The sequence below is a fragment of the Notolabrus celidotus genome, chromosome 21 (genome assembly GCF_009762535.1).
Source record: "Notolabrus celidotus isolate fNotCel1 chromosome 21, fNotCel1.pri, whole genome shotgun sequence".
NCBI lineage: Eukaryota > Metazoa > Chordata > Actinopteri > Labriformes > Labridae > Notolabrus > Notolabrus celidotus.
In genome coordinates this window covers 6,304,644-6,327,539 of record NC_048292.1, presented here as the reverse complement: position 1 = coordinate 6,327,539, position 22,896 = coordinate 6,304,644, and the positions used below count along the sequence as shown (strand labels likewise).

General features: G+C 41.7%; 1 long non-coding RNA gene across 1 annotated transcript; it reads right to left on the bottom strand.

Moving 5' to 3' along the window:
• Window positions 1–14,000: 14,000 nt before the first annotated feature.
• On the bottom strand, window positions 14,001–18,557 carry LOC117805240. Its single transcript, XR_004629383.1, has 4 exons — window positions 18,348–18,557; window positions 17,385–17,544; window positions 16,935–17,056; window positions 14,001–14,398 (listed from the first exon to the last, which is right to left on the bottom strand). It is a non-coding gene; the product is annotated as an uncharacterized LOC117805240 (long non-coding RNA).
• Between the last annotated feature and the right edge of the window lie 4,339 nt (window positions 18,558–22,896).

Below are 22,896 nucleotides of genomic sequence, written 5' to 3'. Positions count from 1 at the left end.
GTGCTAATCTTAGTACCCTGTTAGGGTTAAACATCAGTGCATCTATTTCAACCTTACATAACTTTCCTGGCAGCATTAATCTTCCATACATGCGGTAACCTGAGGGGATTGAATTAAGATTGCAGAGGATCTTCACTCTGCAGCTTCTAATGTGATGTAAGAACACAGGAACGATCTTTAAACTGGGAATAATTGATGTTTGTGGGATGAATTTCCATGCATTAAGAGGACTGTAGATTTTATAACCCTGAGCTCTGCTGTGGTTTGGTTTGTAATTCCATCCTGTGGGCTGTCGTGTCATCAGAGCCCTGTTCTTAAGTGCTAAGTAGACAAAACATTTTAAGTCAAATTACTCTCCTTACACTCATAAAAGAGGAGCGAGACGCTGCCACGCCTCTTCACAAAAACACAATCAGGCTTCAGGGCGAAAAAACAGCTCATAAAAAAAAAAAACAGGAAAAAACACAAACAACATGAAGGAATAAATTTGTCGGCATTCAGGCTGACTTTTATTTGCTGTTAAAGTGTTTTATCTTCAGTAAACGTCTGAACTCATGTGGGTCCTGGAGGCTGAAATGTGCATCACACCCCACAACAGAAAGGTCAGTCACATAAAATATCAATGAAACAGAAAAATCAGCACATGAGCTCATTGTTCACAGAAGTTCTTCCTTTTTCTGGCTTATTTTTAGGGAAACACCAAAGAACATTCAGGGATGGGGCCATGACTTTGAGTGACCCTGAAGGGCAAAACACAACCTGACTCCCAGACCTGAAGATATCCTAATATGTAGGCTTCACCATAGGAGCAGGCTGCAATTTATGCGTATCCTTTGTTGAAATATTCCTATATTATTTCAGCTGCTTCTTCCATTCCTTCCAACTCAGTTTAAAATTCTTACAGGGACTCATTTGAGTAGGAGTGGGCAGGCTGGGGGACACATTCAACCCTGACAAAAGAGACTGAGAAGGATGAGGACCGGCTGAGAACAAACTGGCAAAACATCAGCGCATCCCTATATACTAGACATATACACTACAGTGTACTATATCAAAACGCAGACTGACAGCAGCTGTTTTTTATTGTATAATATTTGTTTGGTGTGGAGGGGGGGCCACAGGGGGGGGTCCAGGTTCAGTTTTACAGGGGCACTGGCCCCTGTTGGCCCCTCTCCAGAACCGCCACTGCTGAGTACTAGTAACAGAAACAGGATGTTGTTGTGTTTCATGAAATGGTTTTGTGTTAAGCTCTTTAGACTCCACCATACATGGAGGTGTTTTGGTTTAGAGAGAGAGGCTGTGAACCATAGACATATAAAGAGTAGACGCCGCATTGGCTGCTGGGGTGCAAGAAATACGGCCGCCATCTTGGTCCGGTCATCCTACCCATGATCCTACCTGTAAACGTAGAAACTGAAGCAGCAGAGACTTCAAGAGGCAAAATACCTATCATACATCACATATATCACATATCAGAATCTTCTATTACTGTTAAGCCCACTATGAATATTAAAATACGCCGAACCATGTGTCCTGTATCATACCTACTGTATCAAACCCTGCATGAAAATCAGTTTAGTATTCAGCGAGTTATGATTGATTAAATGCGCTGACAGATTACACTGAGTGGAGCGGGTGACCGGTCCAAGATGGCGGCCCCACGGCTCGTCAGCGCCAATAGGTAGTAGCAGTCGATGCGGCGTCTACTCTTTATATGTCTATCGTGTGAACAACAAGTGAAAAGACACTCCTGGTTCTTTTTGCAGGTGCTGCAAAAAAGATATGTTGAAATTAGGGATGTCAACAATTAATCCAGTATCGATTAATTGATTGTTAAGAACTTACTCGAACACATTTTTTGTGTTTTGATTTTATATCACGTGGAACAAACATCATGTGGTCTCATATTATGTTCAGCTGTCAGGGAGGTGTTTTTAAGTTTAAAGCATGTTTCGATGTGAATCAGCTGACTGAAGGTGTTGCGCACAGTGAGGACGTTCAGCTGGGGGGCTGCGGCTGAGTGACAGGTCTCCATGAGCGCTTTTTTTCTCCGCCACCGGACTGATTATGACCCTGTTGCACTCCTGGCTGACACCTGATCACGTTCACATGCTTATTTTTTCTCAATAAGAACGAGTAGACAGAAAACTACACACTGTCTAAATTATGTTTCTGTTCAGTTCTCTTGTTGAAGTCTGAGCCTTCACTTTTATGACTGCATGTCCGTGGAGATTATGAGCCTGCTCCACACGTTCATATTCAGCGTGTTTAAAGTTTTGAACACCTCAATATAATCCGTAGATACTCAATACTGTCAGTTATAAACACTGTGTCATGAAGGAAGATTTGATTCAGGGAAGAAAAAAACGTTTTGCATTCTTTTTGACATGAAAACGTTCACTTTTTTTTTTTTTTAACGATTAATTGATGGTTAACATTTCCCATCATGGAAAATACTTCAAATTTTCATCCCTAGTTAAAATGCATCCTCTCATCTCTAAAAGTAGATCACAGCGTGATGAGACATGTCCTTATCAGATGACAAATAATAAAAACATCAGGGTTCATATATTTAACTTAAAGGCTCAGAACTAAGTATTATATACCAGCTCTTTTGATCAGATGTTTTGAGTAATTTCTTTCCCTTACTTTGGTCTAAATGGGCCTCCATTCCTCATGAGTTTTCATGAGACTTCAATTTGAATTCTTTCCTCATGGCCCACATTTCATGTAATTTTCTTTTTCTGGCACAAATGGGCTTCCATAGCTGTTTTATTTACATCCCTCATATAAGTTTATTTGTGTGGTTTAAAGAGCTCCCTAAGTATCTTATTTTTCACTTATTTACTTTAAACTTGAGCTCTGACTGTGTGTGTGTGTTTACGTCTGTACACTTCAAGCTGTATAATTCTGACTACAAACACACACTTGTGGTTTGTAATCCTGTTGACCACAGACTTTTTTCGGACCCACACGCTCATGGCAGCCGTCCAGGCCCAGCTCAGCCCGGCTCGGCTCACTGGGAGCTCTGGGACTTTGGAAGGAGTTTCCCAGCGACATGCGTCAGCTAGTGGGGAACATTTTGAAGGAACACGCCCTTCTGCAGCGCCGGTTGCATCACGGCTGCTGTCAACATCAAACGAGACGCCGCCTGCAGCAGGGATGCAGGCGTGGGCGCAGGCGGGCGGTCGGCGCTGCATGACACATCCAGACTATCCTCCAAACACGCTCCAGCACCGGAAATAACACGATGCACGCCGCAAGCTGCTCCACAGGCCACAAACCAAACAAAGCTTTTTACATTTCTTACGCATTGTTTGAGCCAAGAGGAAAGAGTGAAAGCTGCAGAAATGTTAGCTGTATATTTAGCTCGAAGCATTAAATATAGACGCACGGCTGGCTGTGATCTTTCTCTTTACTCACAGGAACACCAAAATAAAAGCCTGTGCGTCAGCGGCAGAGGAAACCCTGCAGCTACAGAGGCCCACACAGGAAAGAGTCACCGTGCTCACCTCTGCAATCCCTAAAAACACAACATGAGGCCGCTGCACTTTCCCACAGCCAGCCCCGACAGCAGCCGTGTGGTGGCTGATGGGATACCTGGCTGCAGCCGCTCTGCAGGAGGCGAGCTGCTCAGAGGTAATGTGCATTCCTGCGAGCTGAGCGCAGAGCGTCGCTTTGAAGAGGCTCAAACCACAACAGAGCAGACCTCAGGGTTTAAACCAATCAGGCCTTCACGGGGGGAAAAGAGCCCAGATCTCCCTGCAGAGAACACAGAAACACCTCCTGAAACGCTCACTGCGATTATCCAGTGTGGTCCCCTGGACTGTAATGAAGTACACAGGCACACAGAATGCAGAATAATGAACCGTTTATGCATTTTGTTCCACTGGTTCTTGAAAATAGGATACAGGAAGAGAATAAAGACCAGCAAAGGGTGAGGAATTCTACTTTTAAAGTCGCATTCAGACCAAAAATGAGAGAAATGTCTGCCTTAGTGTGCTTGCAAATACCCGATAAGTGGGTTTAATTGTGTTTATTACCCTGCTTTCTTACTAATCACATAGCTGTGTTAGATACTTGATTCTGATTGGTCAAAACCCCTTCTGCTTGACAAACGTTCAGGCACTTTTCACTTCTGCTTGTTCACAACAAAGCAAATATTTTGGTTTTGTGCTAAAAAAGTAAACACCCATTAGCAATTTAATTCTGTAGGCTAAACAACATGGAGGATATGTTCAATACATACCCTGACAGAGTGAGACAAAACCCTGACTCGTGGCAAAATGGTCTTCTCCAGCATGAATGGATTATATTTGGCATAACGGACAGCTGATTTAAGAATGGGATACGCATTGATAAAAAAAATAGTCCCTCTGATTCCACGGTTTGCAGCGCTGCAGTGACTTTCTCGATAAGGTCACATCAAATTTAAATTTTGCAATTAGCTTTTCAAGGTGGAATGATTCTTGTTGTGGCTAAATCCTGGTCTTTTTGCAACTTTTCAGAAAACGTTCTGTATCTTATCGAGACTCTCATTCCACCCAGTGATTTAATCCATATGTACGGAGCAAGCGGCAACCTCCGGTCTCAAAGTATGAAGCTCATGTGGAAGTGTTATAAACTGCAATTCATCAATAATCCGCTTGAGGCTGGCTGCAGAAACACCGGAAACCACATACGCACCAATTCAAAAAAGACGATCCTTGCAGCATTAATAAACATGTTTACAGCCTGGTTTAAAAAAACGCTTGGGTCTACGCCACTAATTTCTCTATCAGCACACACTGTACGGGGGGGGAGGATTTTTTTCTAACACTCATTTGGATGAGTTCAGCATTTCCAATATGGCTCCCACAGACGATTGGCTTAAAAACAGCGCTCAGGAACAGATGGGTGACGTCACGGATACTACGTCCATACAGTCTATGGCAGGGGTTCCCAAACTTTTCAGCCCGTGACCCCCAAAATATAGGTGCCAAAGACTTGTGACCCCCACTGTCCCTCGAAGTTGTTAAATGTTGCTTCATACTTCATACTTCAAAATTAGTTTACCTACATAATTAACTGTTAGCTAACACTAACCCTAACTTTAGGAGTCATCTGGCAACAAAGAAAGGCAGAAAACTAATGAAATGTACTTATTTGCAGGGTTTTATTTAAAATGTAACTACTATTGTCTTTATTTTTACAATAATGGGTAAATTTAGATTACTGAAAAAAAAATCTGGAAGATATCTCACGACCCTCCATTGGTGTCTAGTGACCCCTCAGGAGGTCCTGACCCACACTTTGAGGACCCCTGGTCTATGGTACGGAGACGTGGATGTCTCTTTAAGACTGTGGCTCACACCTGGCATAAAATGTCCAGGTGTGCGTGATCTCACTGATTAACATTGATTGGAACAGTTTCACGAGTAGTCTCTAAAAGGTTACTTGGGTATTTTTATGTCACTGTTACTGGTATTTTTACTTACAGAAACACTTCAGCACTTTTCTCTCTACTGTCCTCTCGTCTCCTGTCCAGGATGAAGGCGCCATATCAGATTTAAACTTCAGTCCTTCATCCGATGAAACATGTTGAGCAACTTCCCTGGACTTTCTGAGCTGTAGCAACTTGAAAGAGAAAAAACAGATCCAGGGATTTATTTCACAAGACAGCTCTGCATGAGTTCACTGTCTGACCTAAACTGCAGCATTAAGCTCAACCAGTCCACATTTAACTATTAAACCCGGAAAAATGAGAGTGGTGTTGTATAATTGGAGGGAGCTCCACGCTGCCAAACATGTCAACACTCCTGTTAAAGTTCCAGATGTCTGAGCTTTGATCCACATTTACGTGCCTTACCTTCCCTGATTGTCTCAGAGGCCGGAGACGAAGTTTTCCTGCCTGCCGGCCTGAATCGTCTTCATCCAGAACTGAGCATCATCATCATCCCTCCTCTCTGTCTTCTTATTTACTGCAAAACTGAGACTCTATTAACCCAGAGGTGAGACAATTAAACATTTAAAGTGAGCATTTCAGCAATTTACATGTATTAGTTACAGTTGCTTTGAATTGCCATTGTGTATATTAACATAACGCAAAACTAGTCCTTCCCTGTGTGGAACCCAGCCCCTGAATTTTTCCTGAGTATGAGGCAGATGTGACTTGAGAAGGGGCAACGTGGAAGTCACCATATAAGGTTTACAACGCATCTCAGATGGCGAGTGAAACCGAGTCTGACACTGTGATGCCAGATTTTATACTTTTTATTAATGCTAAACCAAGAGGCAACCTACGGCCGCGAGAATTGAAGCCAATCAAAAGTGTTAAAAACTGCAGTTTCTCGAGTGTCCACTTGAGGCTGGCTCAGGACGTACCGGAAACCACATACACACCAATTCAAAAAAGCTGATCTTTACAGCAGAAATAAATACGTTTACAGCCTGGTGCAAAAAATGAGTGTAGTCTGACTAGCTAATTTCTCAATCGGCACACACTGTACGGGGGGTGATTTTTTTTCACAACACTGCAGTTTCAAAGATATTCAGATTACGAGTTTTTCATTATGAGAGGCACAGCTGACTTGACTGACAGGCGGGAACTCTGCAGCTGTTGGCGAAGACGCACAAAGCCCGCCTCTTTACCTTAGAAAGGTACTTTATTAATCCCCAGGGGGGAAATTCAATTTTTTCACTCGTGCTATTTTTGGGCATGCTACACGTACAGTTTTTTGGTATATACATACAATCATGCACACACATGCAGTGAACATGCTTAGGGAGAGATGTCAGAGTGAGGATACTGCCATCAACCAGCTCACCCCGAGCAGTTGGGGGTTCGGTGCCTTGCTCAGGGGAACCTCGGCAGTGCTCAGGCAAGTGAACCAGCACCTCTCCAGCCACCAGTCCAATTGCCAAACTTCGTCCATACTGGGACTCGAACCAGCGACCCTTCGGTTCCCAAGCCAAGTCTCTATGGACTGAGCTACTGCCGCCCCCACCTCACACTAGCTCAACAGTAGCTAGGTTGAGTTTCGCATTTCCAATATGGCTGCCACCGTCGATTGGCTTCAAAACAGCGCTTCAAAAACAGATGGGTGACGCCACGGATGCTATGACTAAGTTTTACCGGGGGCTGGCGGGGAAAAGTCCAGGTAAAGTCTGCCACTGCAAAAATTTCAGGAACATTGAGGATTTAGTGAATGTGTGAAGACAGGCTCTGTTGGCTGCCTCTAACAGTCTGTGGACTTTAGCTAATGTTAGCTTAGACATGAAGTCTGCAACCATCAAAACACCGCAGGGATCAACCGGAACATAAAAAATGTATTTGGTAAACTGGCTTGCTTGCTGTTTGCAACTCTATCAGCTAACGTTTCAGAGCAACAAACTTCACATTAAAACAGAGTAGCAAAGTTATAGCTAGCTAGCTAACCTAAACTGGCTTTTAGTTAATTAGCTGGCCATTTTAACAATAATCCAAACAGCTAACGTAGGTCGATGTTACAGACAATGTCATTTTGAGCTTACAAAAAAGATGAAGCTTAAAAAAGGAAATGATGATGTGACGCTAGCTGGTAACATTCAGTCTTTTCAATGTCATGTGAATGTTTTGGTCGACTCTTAGTTGCACTCTTGGATTGCATGCTGCAGGATGTTGACTGTAGATAGGCTAACAGCGAGGTGTGGCATGATTGCTGATGTCAGCATCTGCAGAGTCACAGTAAGTGTGTGAACATGCATTCAAAGTTAGCGAAGGCGGTAACCAGGAACACTAAGAAAATACTCAGGTTAGCATGCTGTTATAAGTATTACATTTGGTATTAGGAGTAAAAAAAAAAGTTAAGGTTTCAGATGAAGCTGAACATTTTGACCTGTATGTGGTTTTAATGGTTAAACAGATTCAGCTCCACCACAGACTCTTAAAACATATGTCCTGGTGACTAATGGACATTTAGATCTGTCACTCTGGAGCACATTTGACCCAAATTACTCATCTCAAGCGTCTCTTGAGGGTAAAACTGAGGCGAGCCAGATAAAGACATGTGATTCAATCCTCAATGCTGTGAAGAGTTCCAGGAGAAAGTGTGATTGTGAATGTATAGAGGCACAATAAAGGATAAACAAATCATCTTTTTCTTCTTTCATAAGTGTGTTTATGGTGACGCTTTGTAAAGAATTCAAAGTGACACTCTTTTCATTGCTTGGGATTGGCTGGGTTTTGAGTGTCTGGGCGTCACCCCTGCCTTCATCTTCCTCATCAAACACAGAGACAGAGACAGAGAGCCCCCCCCCCCACCCCTTCAAAGTGCTCTTACTTCGTCATTTTCATTTGCCATCCCAATTTGTTTTGAGGCTGCTAAGGCATGTCTTTGGTTTGCCTCAGTGAAGCTGTTAACACGTAGCAGATTTTTACACGCTGCCATTAAAAGCCACACTCTTTAAAAAAGGCCCATTTTTATTTTTAGCATGTCTCTGCTGAAAAAGAAAAAGGAAAAGTGGCTTTGGATTCGGCTGAAAGCTTCAGAGGGACTGCCAAAGGTCCGCTGAAACTTTTATAGCTGAGCAGCCAAATCCTGCACTTAAGCAGGACAATCCCCCATTATGAGGCAGTCTTTAATACCGTCAGGCTCTGCACAGATGCCCACCCACCTTCCACCAATTACTCCCCCAACCTCCAAACCTTCCAGCTTTCTACTGAGACAATGTAATTATGAGAAAATGCTGCTAAAACTTAAAACAGACTGAGTTTTTTCATCATCTGGCAGAGCTCCGAGGCCCCTCCATCCACCCACCATCCAACCACCACCAAAAAACCCCCCGAACCTCCACCCAGCACCATCATCTGACACCCAGACTCTGATCCAGTGTCTTTGGAGCAGCGACAGTCTAATATGTGGTCAGGGTGACCACAGAGTGTGTGAACTGACATATTCTTGTGTTTAACATCTGACACCAGAAGATAAACAGGCGAGAACCGCGACTGAACTTTCCAAATAAACGAGTCCCCAGTGAGCCGTTTGACTCTCTTTGTCATCGATCTAAAAATGTCAAAGCTTTTGTTGAAGTCCTCTGTGGTGTTTTAAATTTTACATGGATAAACATTTGGGAAAATCCAAAAAGGGATTGCATATATTCACAGAAGTAAGACGCATATTAAATATATTTTATGACACGAGTAAAGATTTAACAGGCATGTACCATTAGAACCTTTATATTAAACATACCTTCTTTACAGTCTGCATTTATGTAACTTTATATCATCATACTGTTGGTCGGACGCCCAGAAATAGAGATGTCTTAAACCTGCATTTTTCCAAATGTCCAGCAGGGGGCGACTTCACTGGTACACAGTCTGATTGTGTAGAAGTCTATGAGAAAATGCTCCTACTTCTCTGTTGATTTATTCCCTCAGGAACATTATCATAATGAGTTCATGGCCCTAACCTCTAGTCTCATGTCTTCGATGCTCCCATCCAGTGTAAAACACAGGCCTAAGCAAAAAATGAGGTGTAGGTGGAATTTATTTGTGTGCGGCCTCCCAAAGTGCAGTGCAAAATATTTACAAAAAATGGAAATAATGTTTAAAAAATTTACAAAAAACTCCAGCAAGGCAAGAGTTCCATAATAACTCTTAAATTATCATAAGAAAGAAAAACAGTATTACTGAAAACACAGCTGAGTAGTTACCTTTGGTGCAACAAAAGCAAGACTGGCTAGACGGCAAGGAAAGGTGATTCTTGGGCCTGGTTGGATAGTTCAGGGTTTGTTCACCCTTTTCTATCCATAGATGGATCTCAGCTGTTGTGGAAGGAGGTGAATGGAGGCAAAGGACTGGCTAAAGTCCCACTGGGCGTCAATAACTACATAACTTAAACCAAAAGTGTTCTTCTTAATTTGAATCTATCTAAACCAAAGCGCATTTAACACAGTTTTTTTTGTTGCAGTTTTTGCATTTTATTGAAACCCAAACCACATTTTCCAGAAATGAATAACAATCACACAAAAAGATTCAATTGCAGGAACCATGTGACCACTCTTGGCTGCCGTAGAGCCTATTTACTGTGCGGAAATGATGCGTTCTGTGTCCTCGTTCCAAAACACGAGCGGGACATGGCGGAGCACGTATGCAACGCACCTTTGCAGGTAAGCGGACCGGACTCTTGCAAATGTACTATGCACCCATGTTTGTTCTAAAAAAAGAGGAGAGGGATAGTGGTATATTTACCAGGTGACGGAGAGGGAAAGTTAGGTGTGTGTGTCTGTGTTTGTGTGCGTGCGTGTGTGTGCATGTGTGTGCATGTGTGTCCCTGCGTGCCACTCCGTCACTCACGCACACACATGTACTGTTGGAAAAAATAACGTGTGTAAAAAGAAATGTGTATTATCGCCAAAACTAAACACATATTTTCCTCCAAGTTTTCTAAGATGTCAATTTTAATAATAATTTAGAGAAGGAAATTGCTGGTTACCCAATTGTAGCATTATAAAGCAGCAAGTCAGGTATGTGAGCCAATTGAAAGCACATAGTTACTTTAAACCTTTGCTTCAATCCATCATGCTGTCAAAATTGGTTCCATAGAGCTGTGTGATAAGATATAAGAGTATTGCATGTTACAATTTAGAGGTGCAATGGTGCACAAAGAAGAAGGGTGGCTGTTGCTCAGTGGTGGAGTCTGTTGTTTCTCAATCAAAAGGTTGGGGGTTTGATCCCAGATCCTGCTGATGTTAAGCGTAAAATCACTTTGAGTGGTCTGAAGACTAAAACACACTCCAGACCAGAAATAAAAAAAACAGCATGTACCTCAGTTTTGAAGTCATGGTTAATTTTTTTTTGTATGAGTAGCATAATCGCATTTATTTCTCTTTATTAGGAACTTGAAGGACTTCCTTTTCCTCATTGTCTGACGCACAGCATCGACAGTTCAGGCATCAGTTCCTGTCCTCTGGTTCGTTCGGGAACTTGGACTTCAGGTACTTTTCATTCTGCATACACATCCACTCTGCACCCTACTGAAAGTCCTGCACCAAAACAGTTCTGTACAAAACATTTATTTTTACCTCCCAGTACAAATCCATGAACCAAAACAATGATCATGGCCCCTTCTTCTTCTTCTTCTTCTACTTTTTGATGATCACACCGCTGCTTGTTTTACACATTGTGGAAATGAAGCTGCTGCCTGTACAGTGTGTTCTCCTTCCACTACACAGCCTGATGATGAACATTAAAGTTGTTGAGCTTAAAGAGTTTGCAGCTAACCTTCTGACCAATAGCGAAACACCATCCAGGTATTTACAGTGCAGGTCCATCTCCCTGTAAATTGAACTGTGAGCAGGCTGATTTAATCACAAATGCAGCTGTTCAGTTGGATAGAACAAATTGAGACAAAGCAAAGATTTCCACAGCCGTCATTTTATATCTCAGAACATAAACTGATCATAAAATTGACAAAGCAAACAGTAACTCTGATTATTTGATGAATGTGGAAGAGTAAAAGGGAGAATAGTTTCCTCTGAGAAAGACAGTAAAATCTCTAAACTGTCTTGAAGTACAGTAGATGAGTGTTTCCTGTCTGTGGTATCCACCTGGATCCATGAGCTGAATTCTGAGTTTGACCATGAAAGTACTTTTTGGGAGGATAAATGTCTGCACAGAGTAATATTTATAGCAGTGTTCCTGTTTAAAACTAAAATGATAATACAGCACACATTGATTCCCACAGTGTCCGGAGACAATAGACCATTTATTGATGAGAAAACCATAAACAAGCAGCCTGTCTGTAAAAATACTTTGAGCCTGGATCGCAGCGCTTTGAGTGAGTCATGGAAAGTATGGATGGGAAAAATAACACACAACAAAGGGCTAATTCACAATAGAAAGCAGACAAAAAAAAAGGGAAAAATGCTGAGAAAACGCACAACAGATGGAGGCTGTAATCAATACTGCAGACCAGCTTCACATCTGCATCTGCCTGCAGGGAAAGGAAGCATCTTTCCATCTGTAAGGAAAACCAGAGATCAACACTTTGAGGGTCCATTCATGGGAGAGGTCGACTTGTTTGCTGATAACATAATGACTTATAACTACCGTAAATAAATACATTCACTGTAGAGTTCTCTGTAGGAAAAAAAAGGAAGATGCTGTGAAAGTTTCAGCTTTCTCTAAAACAGCGCGGGCAGTACCAGCTAAAAAGATTTAAATTAGAGTGTGTCATGGGTCCAATATTACAGAGCCAATCCGAAACAGAGCTGGGGAAAATCTACTCCAACCTGGCATAGATTAAGATCTGATTTGAAAAGGGACCCAAGGACTGTCAAACCCAGTCTGAGACAAACCTGAGGATAATTAGGTCACTACAAAGCTCAGCCCTGCTGGTTTTTTGTACCTAAAACTCTATTTCTGACTAAAGTGTAAGGCAATGACTGATACATGAAATGGAGAGTAATGAATGAAAGTATTTCTACTAATGTTTGTATAGTTTCCAATCTTTTTAACAAATGATTACCCTTTTAGTAAGCACTGAATTATGTGAAATGAATATTGTACATACCCAAATTATGTATGATATTAATTGTAACTGTCTTTAAAAAAAGACAGATTGATTCTGTGCTAACGGTAAACATAAGATAATATTATGTAATATTGTACGTTTTTTTTAAATTTCATAAGAAAGACAAGGTGTTTGTGGAGAGTGTGTAGCCAGGGCGTAAAAAATAACTTTTTACCTCATCTGCCATTGGCTAGTGACATCCAAAAATGTACCGCCAAAAATATTTTTCACCGGCCAAATTAAAAAATCCACTCCTGTGTGTTTGTGCTTGGCTTTTATTCTTTTGCAGTCCCTCCAGGAAGTTGCGATTTCGCTATCGCAACTATCAACGCAAATTCAACCAATCAGCGCGATTTTTTCGCGGCCCTGCAATTTTTTACAATCACCACAACTTTCCGGCAAATTTGACCAATTACCTCAATCTCAGCCCCTGCACGTCATCGGTTTTGTCATCAATTTGACTTCCTTGGAACATAAGTAAGTCCTCACTTGATCGGCACTTTTCAACAACAAAACACGCACAGAGAACGGGTGAAAAGAGAGGACAGCAGGCAGGACAAGTGACCATGACAACTTTGTTATTTATAGATTGAGGGGCTCAGTGTTCGCTTGGTCTCTACCTGCAGCAGGTGTGCTTTATGAACCAGCTCTCCTCACCTCCATGCATCTGTCTCATCTTCATTGATGATTTTTACCCCCCGGTGTGCGTTAGTGACAAAGACACAACCGGGGGATGTCTGTTTACTATTTGATGTTTGACGTTGTTGCCGTGGTTACCGTAAAAAGCTCTGCATCTACAGCTTGATTTAATCCAGTCCTCAAAACGCTCTTCCCGCCGTGCTTCTTCAAGCAAAGGGAATGGATAGAACTCCAGTAGCTGACGTCACGATGTACCAAACCCCAACACAAGAACAGCGCGCCACAAGGGTCAAAGTAGCCTGACAGTCGGCAGGAATGGGCGAAAGTATGAAAACAAAACCTCACAAATACAACATTTTCAATCGGCCACTGGCGGGTGTGTGTTTTTGCTTTACACGCCAAACACATTTTTTACCAATCTGCCATTGGTGCTTGGTGGGAGTTAATTTTACGCCAGCACAGAATCACACACAGGACAAGAGAGTGAGTTTTAATTTCATTAGAAGTTTTTGTTCATGATAGCTTTTTTCTTCTGGGGGGAAAGGTCTTGTTGACTCTCCTTAGCAATGGCATCATTTAGAAACAGTAGTAGCAGTCGTTAGCTATAGGTGCAGTGTTTTTTTTTTTAATTTAAAGGCTGTTTTTCAGTGAATGCATATCTGAAAGTTATATAGACACAAACATCCTTCCAACTTTTGTGACTTATCGTGGACCATTTTTCTCTCATGGAGGTGTCTTGGTTGCAACTACTCTTTCTATGACCATGGCTTCCAGTCTTATTTTATAAAAAAGGACAGTTTAGTTTCAAAAAGAGTCAAATTTCAAACGACAGGTTGGAAACACTTTATCTGAGTTTCTCCAAACCACTGTACTCAGGGGTTAATCTGAAAGCGAGTGCTGAAGTGAGTCTTTTCAGCAGCGTCACCACATTCCCCGATCTCAGTCATTAACCTCGAGTTTAATGTGATTATTACAGACAGGAAATCTGCACTTTTAAAACCCTGGAATTATCCTTTAAGCTTGATTTGAGTCCAGGGAGCTTGAATACCTGCAGTGGGCTGCAGGTTTAGTTTGAATCATCACTGCCCTCCTCTCTTCACGGACTGACTCCCTCTCCTCCGTCTTTGTGTTCTCTGGTGTCCGAGCGACAGATGGAGAAACGCTGAACACGCTTCCTTCCTCCTCTTTCCTCCAGAGAAGGTCCTTCAGAGCTCTCACCGCCGTCCCTCCAGATATTTAAAAACAATTTACAACCACACAGTCACAACAAGGAAATGTGTAACATATCTATTACACAGCACGCACAGAGTGTTATTCCCATTATGACTTTGTTTTCTGCAGCCAGCAGTGCCCCAAAGAAGGAGAGCTGCTAACAGCAAACACTACAAGAATTAAAACCAACACAGATCAATTTATTCTTCATGTGTCTTAAATTTATATTCTCTTCAACCGACTCGAGTCCCTGCACTCAGCCTGAGTAAGAATCCATATTGTTATTCTGGACAGACGAAACATAACGACAGTTAAATTAATACACAGGGGGAAAGTGCTGGAACATTCTGCTGAAAATCTAATTAAGAAACTATCAGAGGACGTAAATCCTGTAAATCAACCCTTTATGGTTAGAAAAAAACCTCCAGACTGTGCAGTTTGAAACAAAGACAGATTTCCTTAACGTCAGCGTCAGGGAAAATCAGCGTCAGCTTTAAAAGAAAATCTGAGCTACAACAAAGTTTTTGAATCAGTTCACTGTTAGCGTTCAGTTAAACACAGTCTTCATGAATAGAGAAATGAGCTATGAATACCCAAGGCTGTAGAGTTGGACAATTTAACATTAGGCCCTATGGGGACTGACTCACTTTTGGAGGCAGCCTCTAGTGGACACTCCAGGAACTGCAGTTTTTGGACTGTACATACGCTTCGTTTCTCAGCTCTGCTTTAGGTTCAGCCACACAGAGATTTAAGAATGACTGTGGATGCACATTTATGGCTTCTTTAACCCTCCTGTTATGTTCTGGGTCAGATTGACCCATTTCAAGTTAAAGAATAAAAAAATAATTGAAAGGGGTTTTTTTTGTATGAAACTTCTTCTGCTTGGCTTAATTAGCGTAATCAACATATAAAATAAAAATGTTTAATTTAACAAATTTGCAACCCCCCTGCATGTGTATATTACATAGATACTGTCCATGGGTCAACTTGACCCGGCAGACAAAGTGGAGGGTAAAAGGAGTCAGAAGTGTCAAATACTAATTGTTTCTTTGCAACAGTGTGACATATTTCACCACGATCACGAAAACACACACGTGAAAAAAGAGTGAGTTATCCTCATTGAACCTTGATCTATGAGAATTAAAGAACACCAATGCACTAAATATTGATTTAAACGGTGAGTAATGGAGTTTATAATGAGATTTTAAAAATGTTATGGGATTTTTTGGGTTCTGACACTTTTGGATAATTAAATATGCCCGGGTCAAGTTGACCCAGGAACAATATTGCTGTTCCTGAGAAATGAACATAACAGGAGGGTTAAATACACCTTAAATGATTGTGTGCTAGTCTGAATAATTTCTATAAGAACTTGTTGAGTTTTTTTGTATCTTAGAAAATATAAAAAGGTCTTCATCACAACTGTTACTGACAAAATACACTATAGAAACCAAAACAGTTTTTTTCACCATGCTATAAACATGTTTATTTCTGCTGTAGAGTTGGACATTTTAATATGGGGCTCTATGGAGGCTGACTTACTTTGGAGGCAGCCTCTAGTGGACACCTGAGGAACTGCAGTTTTGGGGACTTCTGCATTACCTTCTTTTTTTCAGTTGCTGCTTGTGCTAAACCAGAGATATCGTCCTTTCTTATGTAACACATTTTTTTTTATTTTGTTAAACCTGACACCTGCATTACCCACAATGCATCCTGATCCCTGACAATGTGGAAGGGGATTCAGCATGTTACACTAGCAGCAGCTTTTGTATTCTTGGATTGCTAGCCAAACTTCACTCAAGCTACTGTTTTAGTGTTGCTGCTTTTTGCAGATTAAAAAAAACAAATCAGATGATATAAAGAACTTTTTCTTTGGCTTTAAAAGTATATACAAACTTTTACAGTTTTGGTGTAATGTGCAAGTTTTAGTGCAAATAATCAATCCAGCCACCCTGTGCAAGGAATATGTTGTTTCGAGTTGTATTTTTTCACTTTTGCAAGACAGAGGGGTTCTGCTGCTTACTCAGCAATATTTTATACGCTACAGAAAATGACAGAAAAACTATTCCAGTGTTTATGCTCTTTGTTTTCCTTTTCTGCCTTTACTCTGCTGTTATTGAACCGTCTCTGAGGCCTCTCCTCAGCCGACTGGTGGATACTACTGTCGGTTAGCGGCTCATAGGAATGAGACCTTCTCTGTATAAGTTGAGAGTCCCCTCAGGATGTTTAGTTCAGGTGAGGACGCAGATGCGGACTCGGCTGCTGATGATTTTTACTTGAAATGTAAACATGGCAAAAACAAACCTGCTCTGTTTACGACACGCTCAGATGAGAAACAGCGATAAATACTCAGTGTGTGTCACCGCGTGCTGACTGGACTATAAAATACTTTTCCAAACTGTGACATTTACCTTCAGAGTCTGCAGACCTGCTGGCTTTGAAATAAGCACATACTGCTGCTTTTAGTAAGACTGATTGCTACACTTGATATTTTACAGTCATCTAAATAGTCCACATAGTTCTGCCTGGGCTGCAAACTTCTTCACCTACTTCAGAGACTTCTCTTTTTGGCCCAAGTTTCACCTCCTGCAGATGTTTGTGAGAACTTCTTGGCAAATAGTCGGACAATAGGGACGATTTTTCACACCTTGATCCTCAAAAGCAGAATGTGTCTGCGGTTGAAGAAGATTTAAAAGTGTGTTAACGTTCCTCTCAGGTCCTCAGAGGCCTCACGTTTTAAAATACAAACTGAGAGAAATCATAAATAATCTGCTGTCTGATGTAGCGAGGAGGAAAAAGGAGGACAGATCATCAGTAAATCCTCTAAGCTTCTTTCTTCAAGGAGAAAAACTGACACAGAACTTCCATTACCGAGCTGGCAGATAAATCGGCCAATGAAGAAGGAAATGAGACTAATTATTTCCTGAGTGGGAGTCAAACTTTCTCTCTGAGCGTCTCTGAGAGGCTGCAGGTCTGAAGGCTCTCTGCACAAACACCCACCTGAGCTGAGATTCTACCTGCAGACAGACAGACAGACTCCTGCGTCTCTGCTGAGTGAAGGATTCAGTGTCCCGAAGGTCTGTTCAGTCATCTTCCCTTTGAGGAGACCGCATCCAGATCCTGCAGAACCCAAACTCTCCTCGCTTCAAAAAGTAGAGTCCTGCAAAATGTTTAAAAAGAGAGAGTTGCCAAATTTCAGGAGTTCTTTATTGTGAAGAAGAAGAGTTCAAAGCTCTGGCTGAGGGATCAGAAAACAAGGATGCAGGAAAGGAAAAGGGAATAAAAATTAGTGTGTGGGGAAAAGAGAAAAAGGAGAAGAAGAAAGGAAGGGAAAGGGAAAAATGTCAAATTAATTATGTGGAAAAAACTGAGAGAAACTGGAGTAGGGAAGGAAACAAGGAAAGGTAAGAAGGATAAAGAATCATCAGAAAAGGGAGGAGGGAGTAGGGGAAAAGGTGAAAAAGAAAAGGAATGGAAAGAGAAGAAGTAAACAACAATATATCAATGAATTCAATAAAAAAAAGAGGAGAGGGAAATGAAAAAAGGGATTTGAGAAAGAGGGGAAAAAGATGAAGTGAAGATTAAGAGAATAAGGTTAAAGGATGGAATGAAAGGAAGTGAATTAGGACAGAATGATGGACATAGAGGAAAGGAAACAAGGATGTAAAGGTAAAAAGGAAAGAGAAGGATGCAAGAAGGAAAACTAAGATGAGGGATGAAGGAGGAAGGAAAAGAGAAAGAAAGCAAGGATGGGCAGAGGGAGGAAAGAAGAAATCAAGGGGAAGTAGTTATAGGAAAGGGAAGAAAAGATGGAGCAGTTACCAACTAAAATAAAAGAGGAGAGAGGGGGGACAAGGTGGAAGAAAAGAGAGAAGGAAGCAAGGACTGAAATAGAGGAAAAGAAAGAGAAAGGTGACGAAGATTAAAGGAAGGACAGAAGAAAACAGAAGAGAAGGGTCTGACCTCTTCTGGGCTCTGCAGGTCAAATCTTTGTTCCTATAAATAAAGTTTTCAGGATAATTTTTAAAAACATTTTATTTTTGCACTGAATTAAAGTGGCAGCGCGTTGGTAAAGTGGTTAGTGCTGTTGCTTCAGATCAAAAAAGGTTCCTGGTTCAAATCCCCAGACAGGCTGGTGCCTTTCTGTGTGGAGTTTGCATGTTGACCCTCTTGTACCCTGCCCTAGTCTTCTACTGCAGGGTTGATTACTGGACGGGCTGCAGGTGTGCAGCTTGGAACAGGTGTAACAGATTAGCAGCAATCAGGAGGGAGGAGGCCACGCCTGCACTTTGACACATGGGCAGACAGGAGAGGACAGGGAGGACAGATACACAACAGACAACACATCAGACTTTAATGCAGCAATGCCCAGAGCTTCTCTATTCCCTCCTCCACAGCTGATTTTTTTTCCCTGCATGCATTGCTCTCATCGTGGGGATTTCTCTGTTTCTGGCTGCAGACGCCGCCTGTCAACACGCCTCGTCAACAACACTCCGTTTCCATAGAGATGGCCCAGTATGGAAGAAAAAGAAAGTGTAGCCGAGTAGGGTCGAATGTGGTTTATTTCTCCTGCGGGGTCGATTGGTTTGAACAGAGGAGCGAGGTCAGAGCGGCTGATACTTTAAACATGTCACAGAGAGTTAGACTGATTAAACAGAGTCTGAGTTCAAATAAATACAACACATCGCTCTGTCTCTCATGGAAACACCATCAGAGTAATCTCATCAGGCTGAGGAGGGAGTTTACGCTATCCAGGAATCTCAACCAGAATGAAAGATCCACATTCTGAAACCCACTTTCTCTCCCTCCTGGATCAGGTACTGCAGCTCACTTTACTCCTGGTGTTTTGTATAAAAACTGGCCCCAATATGACGGTGCATTAGGGCCACATTATGGAAGAAAATAATTGAGATCCTTTTTGCATCAGCACCACAATGTCATCAGAATCAGGTTTCTGAATAGACTGTGCGAGACACTGAGTCTACATGCACGCCACTGTTATAGCCTCAGCTGTTGAGTTCAAACTTAGCAAAATGATCCACATTCCTCCTTTTAGTGCAGACGACTGCTCTTCTAATTTCCCACAATATGTTGCTTAAGCCTACATAGAGTCGTGACTTCTGAACTGAAACTTCTTTCTCACATATCTTCAACTTTGACCAAATTACAATTTCAACGACATGTTGGCATGTAGTTAGCAGGACCTGGGATTGAACTCCCAACCTTCTGATCAAGCCACAGCCGCCTCAGAGACCCTCTTGTTCATGCCCTGACTCACAAGTTTGCATACTTTTTATTTTTGTGAGTGACGTCCAACATTCAAAACTTTATTTCAATTACGCATTTGACCTCCTTGCTGTTAAAGGTCAACAGAGTCCACGTATTGAAGATAAGCTGGAAGATTAGGGTCTTGAAGCCTGTGTTTTAATATAAATGGTGACCCTGCTAGTTAGTGTCTTAAAGCTGGTGTTTTGCTATAAATGGTGACCCTGCTAGTTAGTGTCTTGAAGCTGGTGTTTTGCTGTAAATGGTGACCTTGTTAGTCAGTTTCTTAAAGCTGGTGTTTTGCTGTAAATGGTGACCTTGTTAGTCAGTTTCTTAAAGCTGGTGTTTTGCTATAAATGGTGACCCTGCTAGTTAGTGTCTTGAAGCTGGTGTTCTGCTGTAAATGGTGACCTTGCTAGTTAGTGTCTTAAAGCCGGTGTGTTGCTATAAGGTGTGACACTGCTAGTCAGTTTCTAAAGCCAGTGTTTTGCTGTAAATGGTGACCCTGCTAGTAAGTGTCTTTAACCGGTGTTTTGCTGTAAATTGTAACCATGCTCGTTAGTTAGTGTCTTGAAGCCGGTGTTTTGCTGTAAATGGTGACCCTGCTAGTTAGTGTCTTAAAACCGGTGTGTTGCTATAAGATGTGACCCTGTTAGTTAGAGTCTTGAAGCCGATGTTTTGCTATAAATCGTTAACCTTCTAGTTAGAGTCTTGATGTCGGTGTTTTGCTGTAAATGGTGACCCTGCTAGTTAGTGTCTTGAAGCGGTTGTTCTGCTATAAGTTGTGACCCTGCTAGTTAGTGTCTTGAAACCAGTGTTCTGCTGTAAATGGAGACCCTGCTAGTCAGTTCTTGACATATTTGATGAGTATATTTTGAGACCCTCTTGTTCATGCCCTGACTCACAAGTTTGCATACTTTTTATTTTTGTGAGTGACGTCCAACATTTAAAAATTAATTTCAATTACGCATTTGACCTCCTTGCTGTTAAAGGTCAACAGAGTCCACGTATTGAAGATAAGCTGGAAGATTAGGGTCTTGAAGCCTGTGTTTTAATATAAATGGTGACCCTGCTAGTTAGTGTCATAAAGCTGGTGTTTTGCTATAACTGGTGACCCTGCTAGTTAGTGTCTTAAAGCTGGTGTTTTGCTATAACTGGTGACCCTGCTAGTTAGTGTCTTAAAGCTGGTGTTTTGCTATAAATGGTGACCCTGCTAGTTAGTGTCTTGAAGCTGGTGTTTTGCTATAAATGGTGACCCTGCTAGTTAGTGTCTTGAAGCTGGTGTTTTGCTGTAAATGGTGACCTTGCTAGTTAGTGTCTTAAAGCCGGTGTGTTGCTATAAATGGTGACCCTGCTAGTTAGTGTCTTAAAGCCAGTGTTTTGCTGTAAATGGTGACCCTGCTAGTCAGTGTCTTAAAGCCAGTGTTTTGCTGTAAAGGGTGACCCTGCTTGTAAGTGTCTTGAAGCCGGTGTTTTGCTGTAAATGGTGACCATGCTCGTTAGTTAGAGTCTTGAAGCCGATGTTTTGCTGTAAATCGTTAACCTTCTAGTTAGAGTCTTGATCTCGGTGTTTTGCTGTAAATGGTGACCCTGCTAGTTAGTGTCTTGAAGCCAGTGTTCTGCTGTAAATGGAGACCCTGCTAGTCAGTTCTTGACATATTTGATGAGTATATTTTGAAATTATTATAAAAATAAATATTAGTATGATAAGTTGCCAGATTACAGGGTTACTCTTTACACCAATACATCGGCTTCTCACTACGCAAAGTGCGACCAGTACTCATGGTATTCATTTACCTATGCAATTAGAAAATAAGGCTGTGATGTAATGACGTAAGGACAGACACATGATACCGTATTACATCCCCCCAAAAATGTGACAGTGTTCTTTTCTTTCATCACGAGCCATAGGCGTGAAAACTGCCTCAATGTCCTAGGTCCCTTCTTGCAGGGACTTGCACAATGCACGCCCTTCACAGTGGAGTGTCTTAAAAACAGCACCGTCTGAATCAGCTCTGTTATCAGCAGAGTTAGTTCGTTAGTCTTGTAAATCTCTGCTTGTCTTTGTGAAGTGGTCGGCTCGACTGCTGCTGGATTTAATTTCAATGAAAACATCTATAAACTCTCTGTCAATGAAATCTGGGAAATGAGAGTTCTGTGTGGCCTCGATTGTCACTTCACTTTATTATCTGTTTGTCTCTTTGAACGCTTCTGAAAGAGAAAACTTTAAAATATGAGACGAGAGGGAGTTACTGAGGGTTTGAGGGGTTAACGTTCAGGGGGATGTGGGTGTAAAACATTAGTGGAACCAGACTCATGGTTCCAGATGAAACTTAATTTAAACCAAATTACAGGAGGTGGTTTGTAATGGACAACACATTCACCCAGAAGAACACTTAAAGAAGACCAGACCTCTCTTCTTAACTGTTTGGACTCAGGTTTGTACCCAAACTGTACTCACATATCAGACTCAAACACACTAGGAGTAAATAAAGAAAGAAGACTGTTGTTCTCTGTGTCTTACAACATTACAGAGAGGTTTCCTACTGAGATGGACCTTTTTGTAAAAGACGAAGATGTTTTGGAAGCAGAAACAGCTGTTACATCACTCTCTACAAACACACCAGACTACATTGAAAAAAACAGCAATACTACCTTACACAGGATGTAGGAGCTGTTGTCTGCTGCTGCTCTGATTGGCTAGTTAGACTGGTTTATTTTTTGGTGTTTAAAAGGGATTGTTAAGATCCAACAAAAAATTTGTGCAACATAAAATGAAACCTGATTGTTGGAAGTGGTAGACCAGAAATTGTTGTATTTATCAGTGTAGTCTGGTATGTTTGTAGAGTGTGATGTAACCGCTGTCTGTGGTTACAGAGCATCTCTTTCTCTTTAACAAATAGCTCTCTCTCTCTGCAGGGAGCCTTTATGTAATGTTGCCAGACATTTAGAATTACACTCGGAGTCTGTCAGAACAAAACAAGAAGTTTTAGTGGACAGACTTTGATCTATCAAAGATTATGTAACAGCCATCAATGCCTGTTTCACTGCTGCAGGATGAACTCATCTACTGGAGCATTTCCAAAACTCCTTTGTCATGTTAAAATATGGCCAAGGCAGGGGCGTTTCTACGGGGTGACCAGGGCCCCGCTTAAAATCTGATTAGCCACCCCAAAAACCCTTAAAGATGATTGGGTATTTGCCTTGGCAGAAGCAGAAATGACATGTAATCAGATTACTTCCCTAA